At 56.9% G+C, this 6,049-nt stretch overlaps 1 protein-coding gene across 4 annotated transcripts in view; it reads left to right on the top strand.

Annotated features, from left to right (window-relative positions):
• LLGL1 (LLGL1, scribble cell polarity complex component) overlaps positions 1-1,816 on the top strand; it is a 38,140-nt gene extending 36,324 nt beyond the window's left edge. For all 4 annotated transcript variants that reach the window (XM_019541932.1, XM_019541930.1, XM_019541931.1 and 1 more), the window contains exon 23: positions 129-1,816. The gene's annotated coding sequence lies outside the window, so the exon portion shown is untranslated. The remainder of the gene's footprint in view (positions 1-128) is intronic.
• Positions 1,817-6,049: the final 4,233 nt, after the last annotated feature.

Below are 6,049 nucleotides of genomic sequence, written 5' to 3'. Positions count from 1 at the left end.
GGGTGGCAGGGGAGGGAGAAGGGATGGATCCGTCCTCCATGCTATTGCCCAGGGGTCCCGGCGCAGGCTGGTCACGTTCCCCCAGTCGGTCTCCTTTGCTAACAGCCGACATGTGCGTGCTCTTGCAGGAAAGCAGCTGCCGTGGCCCCTGTGGCCGCACCCTACACGGACCTTGCAGACGTGCGACTCCCCCAGGATGCGGCGACGCTTCTCCCCAGAGCCCCTTGCGTAATGTAGACTTGCCGCCGCCTTCCTAACACCCAGACTGGACGCTGGTGCGGGTCGGCTCCCTGCCTGCGCGGCGGCTGGACTTCTCCCCACCTGACGTTGCCCCGAGACCCTCCCCGCACAACACTACAGCTCGGCCAGCGTGGACAGGGCCGGCACGGGGGCCTGGGCCCCTCTGGACGCACCGGACCTGGAAGGTCTTAGACACTTGTTCGTCACTTATTTCCCTTTCACCATCCCCCCCGAGGAGCACATGGACGGAGCTGCAGGACGTGGCTCTCAGCCTGCCCCCAGGAGCTCCTGGACTTCACGCCCACCGCGCACCTTCCTCGGTCGGGGCCGCCCCATGGCACCAGAGCTGTGGACAGGGATGGGGCTTTCACCCTTGCCCTCCGGTTTGCCAAGGCCTACGGAGGAGGGCATGGAGGACCTTCCCTGTTGGTGCCAACTCCCTGGAGATGTAGCCCGACCAGCTCCCTGCTCCCAGCCCATGCCAAGGGCCCTGACCCCTCTGGCTGCGGTGCTCCCTCAGCGCCTCGCTCCGCACGTGGCTGCTCCAGCTGGGAGGAGCGGCCCGACTGCTGCACCCACTTTGTCCCCTCCACAAACCTACATGGCTGCCATGCAGCACCAGCACCGTGGGGCACAGGCCTGTCCCAATCACCCTCATTACCCCAGAGGAGCATGTCCACGCTCCGGCGGAGGCAGGGGTGCATCCTCACTCCCGCGCTCAGGCAGGGGACAAACACAGTGGCCTTCAACACACCAGGTTTTCCAAGGGCTTCCCCCCATCGGGGACTCAGCGCTCTCCTTTAGGGTGCTGCTAAGATCCTCCCCTGGCACTGTCCAAGCTCTTGTGTGGGGCTGGTGGCTGCTGAAGGCGCGTGGTTTGGGCTCCGGGGGGCAGAGGGCCCAGCCAGGGCTGCTCCAGCCTGTGAGCTGGGCAAGGCTTTGCCTGTGCTGGTTCCTGCCCCCGGTGCCCTGGCTCCTTCCTTCACCCCTGCAGGGCTTCTCCCTGGGTTTGCACCTTGCCCTCTGCCTGCGCAGGCTGGGCTGGGTTTTCCCACAGTGGGGCTAACATGGCAGCTCCCACTGCTGGAGCAGCCGGCTTCTTTGCTCCCCAGTGCCGGGGCAGGCGGGGCCCTGGGGCCTGCGGGCAGGCCAGCTGCAGGGCTGGGGGTGGCTCGCTGCAGCCCTGCTCCCCTGCCTGGGACCTGCCCACTTTCTTGCCACGGAGCAAGGGGGTGCAGCGGGGTTTACTGTGACGTGGCACAGGGCGAAGGGGGCCGAGGCCTGGAGGGGCTGTGGGGGTGGAAGCTGGGACCATGCAGGCCTGTGGGTGCTTTTCCTTGCAGGTACAACTGGATATGCCAAGCTGGGGCCAAGCTGCCCCCTGTCCCTCCCCATCTGGGGCATCTCTAGGCCCTGTCCTGTGCCCGGGCAGGGGGGCCTGGGGGCAGGCTCCAGCATCCCTGGCAGCACAACCCCCTCGTGACCTTTTTGTTAAGATGGATTTAGCAGTGTTTAGTTATTAAATAGGAAAAATACTGGTTTTTAATATGGAAAATAAAGCATTTAATATCTCGTAGCACTGGGCTCCTGCTTGTGGGGGGGAAGGGGGCAACCAGAGCCCTGAGCTGCTCTCTGCAGGGGGTGGGGGGGTGTCCAGGGTATCTGAACACTTCACTGGGTTGTGGGGGAGGCAGTGCTGGGCTGGGCCCTGCCACGGGGGCAGCAACAGCCGTCTGGGCTCTATGGCAGAAAGCCACCTTGGTTTCTCCCCAGATTCTCTGCCCTGTGACAATGTGATTAGCATGGGCCCAGCACAGAGGAGTCGCCCCTCAGCCTGTCTCTCTAGGTGACCGGAGCTGGCTGCAGTCCTGAGGGAGGGGACACCTGCTCCCTCTGCCCACGGGACTGGCATCAGCCACCTGGGTGAGGGGCATCTACCTGGTGGGCTGGAGTCTACCCGGTAACCGGTGATGTATTTCAAATTGGTTGGCTGACAGCCAACCGGGGCTGGCCTCCACTGGACCAGGTGAATGAGGTCACGGGGGCTATATAAGTTAGGATGGGCCAGGAGGCGAAGCAGCAGCCATGCGGGGGACGCAGAGGAGCTTTACCATCTAAGATTGGCTCTCTCCCCCAAACTCACGAGCCAGGAACCCAGTGAGAGCCTCCAGAGGGAAACAGCACCGGCCTTTGGAAGATGCATGTGAGTAGGCTACTCGATCGGATTAGATATCTAGCTGGCAGTAACACATGTGTGATCAAAAGGCTACCTCAGCCACTCTGTTTGCTCTTTAGGATTTCTAGGATATTGCTCAATCTTGTGCCCTATTTTTACCCTACCCTGGTAACCAATAAAGTCTTCCTTTGTGACTGGTGTGGGAGACTGATTGAAGGGTGGGTCTAAATTATGCCTATGAGACCCCTTAGGTCTGCAGACTAAGGGGAACTTTACTTTTTGCCCCCTGACTTGGGAAAGTGCCTGTACTGGGTTGAGTACCCGTAGGACTCTTAGGCCTGTGTTTCCCCGAGGACACAGGGCCGAGACAGTCTCTTCTCGGGGTGGTGGCGGCTACGTTACCCCCAGGCTAGCGAGCGTGCTCCGGGAAGGGGTCAGGCCGGACGTAAGATGCCCCTAGGGAGCCTGGCAGGTGGTCGGGCGCAGGGAGGTGGGCGGCTCAACGCAGGGGCGCCCCTACTGGCCTGCCACATGCTCTGGGTCCCAGGCCATGCACGCTGGGGTGTCCCAGGTCTCTTCCACAGTGGGGGTGCTGGGTATCCGCAGGCCTTGGGCAGCTACTCCCCTCACCCCCAGGGCTTGGCCACGCGATCGGGTATTTGCTATGGGGCGCAAGGGGCAATGGCGAGAGGTCTTTCTGCACTTCGTTAGCGCGTGCAGCTTATCGGTTTTTCTGTTTAAAGATCCATTGTCCCCCCTGCACGTGCAGAGGGGCAGACATCTACGTTCCCTTGGCCGTGCTCCCTTCACCCCGGCCCGTGCGCCCAGGAGTTGGCCTTCTCCTCTTTTCCCCTTCAGCCTCCGGTTCCTCTCTTTCGGCCCGTGTTAAGTGCGATGTTGCTCCCTCTCTCTCATCGTTCACCTCCCCTCTTTCCTCAGAACCTGCATAATCCAAATCTCCTCAGCTTCTGCTCAGCCCTGCTTTGAAATTTTGGAGAGGCAAGGATTTCTTCGGGTGACCTCCTTCTACTCGCTGGGATAGAGTTGCACAAGCTTCTGCAGGCAAGACATCCCTCGCCCACCTCTTGCACTTGAACGCTTGTCTAACTCTACCCAACTAGATGGTCAGAAGAGACCACCCTAAGAAATCCTTGCCTCCGGTGCAACTCCTGGGCTGTGGGGGCTGCGTCATCGTTCTGGCGCTGAACTTCAGGTTCGTTCCACGTTGGTCTGTAAGTGAAGGAAAGTGCCAGTTCTGCGAGCAAGCAGTGTTCAGAAACACTTCTCAAACTTTCTGGGTTGGGGGTGAGGAGGTCAGGCTCTTTAATGCGAATTCCAGACTTCCACCACGTTTCTAAGCATCCGTCTTCTCCCCTGCAGCGCACTGCCTTGCGAAGACAACTTTTCCATTGCTAAGGTGCCCCTAATTTTAAACCCGTCAGTGCTGCGAGGGGTGTTTTGCTTCTCTTCCAGGACAAGCTTTTGCAATTGCAATTCTTAGTCATTAGAGCGAGTGATCGATTCCTCGTGACTCGGAAGTGATCTGCATGTCTGGCCAGAGAGGTAAGGGTTTCTTTAAAGTCATGGTTTTTTACTGGACCAACTTCCTAGTTGTGATGCCCTCAAATGCAAGCATTCTCCAGCAGGAGATCAATGTAGTTGGTCCAATACAAGATGTTACCCTGAGAAATCCTTGCCTCTTAATTCCTGGATTATCATGGCTATACCATTGCTCTAAACAGCAGGTCCCTTGCAGAAGGCAAGTCTGTTCTGGGGGGAAAGCTGGGCTATTTAATGCCTCTTCACTCGGCTAACTTCATTTGTCAAGACTAGGTGGTGGAAGAACAGCTTGGAGACGGTACTTCAGCAGCATTTCCTCCCTTGAGTCATCCCTGAAACATTTCAACATTGACAATTACTCCTAGTGGGATCTTCCCAGGACTTTGGGTCCGTCTGGACACCCTAGCTGTGAAGTAGTTTTTCCTAATCCTGAGCCTGAAACAATTTGCCAGGAGTTTGTGACCAGTACTCCTAGTTTTCCCCAAGGGTGCTCTGGTGAAGAGTTGTTCACCGAGCCCTAGACGCACACTTCTGATGCAGCGGTAACCTGCTACCCGGGCCCCTCTCACCCGTCTCTTTTTCAGGCTGAAGAGGCCCAGGTCCCGCAGCCTTTCCTCATGGCTTGCCACACAAGTCTTCCATCATATGGGTGGCCCTTCTCTGGACTCTCTTAAGCTTTACCCCTGCACCAATCTCCTTGAAACTTGGCAGGTTTCATGGCCTCAGTGAGGGATAGCACGCCTGCAGTTTTGACCCAGCTGTGGCTTAACACATGCATGTGATGTGAGTCTTGCATTCAGGATTTTGGGGTGCAGTTTCTCTGAGCCCCCATATCCTGATCTTCAAACCTGGCATGCTTCATGCCCTGAGAAGGGGCTACCATCCCTGCAAGTGTCAGGCTAGAAATGACAAAGTTTTTATAGCTGGTTTCAACCTTCCCCATTATATCCTACGGGCAAAATGTTGAAATGGCAAAACATTTTGACAGAACAGGCGTTTTGACTCTAAACAAAAGTCGAAACGGACTGCTGCTCTGTCAAAATGAAATGAGCAGCCTTCACCTTTGTCCCTGGAAAAAATCATGGCGCAGGTCCTTTTAAAGCATCCATTTCTAAGCACTTGGAGGAGAAGGTGGTGATTCACCCAGGGCGAGCTGCATCTGCCCATCTGATTGCGCTGTGTGATAAGATGACTGCCTGGCTGTGGATGGGAGGAGACCCGTGGATGTGATGCACCTTGCCTGTAGCGAGGCTTTTGATACCGTCTCCCGCAGCTTTCTCACAAGCAAGGTAAGGAAGTATGGGCTGTATGAATGGCCTGCAAGGTGGATAGAAAACTGGCTGGATTGTTGGGCTTGGAGTAATCGATGGCTCAGTGTCTAGTTGACAGCTGGTATCAAGTGCAGTGCCTGGAAGATGGGATGGAGTTCACCCTTGCCAAGTCTGTTGGGTGAGTAGTAGATACGCTGGAGGGTAGGACTAGGATTCAGAGCGACCTCGACAAATTGGAGGACTGGAGCAAAAGAAATCTCATGAGGTTCGACAAGGACAAGTGCCAAGTCCTGCATCTTGGACAGAATAACCCCCTGCACCGGTGCAGGCTGGGCAGCAGCTCTGCAGAAAAGGACCTGGGGGGGACAGTGGACAATAAGCTGAATGTAAGTTAGCAGTGTGTCCTTGTTTCCAAGGCAGCTAATGGCATACCGGGCTGCGCTGGTGGGAGCAGTGCCAGTAGGATGAAGGAAGTGATTTGTCCCCTCTCTTCAGCACTGGTGAGGCCACATCAAGGACAACAAAAAGTCCTTTTCAGATATGTGGGGAGCCGGAGGAAAAGCAAAGGCCATGTTGGACCCCTGCTGAACCAGATGGGGCAACTGACAACGGACGCCCAGGAAAAAGCCAACCTATTAAATAGGTACTTTGCGTCAGTCTTTCATCAGTCACATGGGACACCCATGCCCACTATGGGACAGGGAAATCTGGGTGAGGGGGATCCCCTCCCCTCCATCAATGCTGACCTCGTGAAGGAACACCTTGAGAAGCTGGACACCTTCAAGTCAGCCGGCCCTGACAA

The sequence above is a fragment of the Crocodylus porosus genome, unplaced genomic scaffold, assembly GCF_001723895.1.
Source record: "Crocodylus porosus isolate Cpor-Errol unplaced genomic scaffold, CroPor_comp1, whole genome shotgun sequence".
NCBI classification, from domain to species: Eukaryota; Metazoa; Chordata; order Crocodylia; family Crocodylidae; genus Crocodylus; species Crocodylus porosus.
This window is presented reverse-complemented; position numbering and strand designations above follow the sequence as displayed.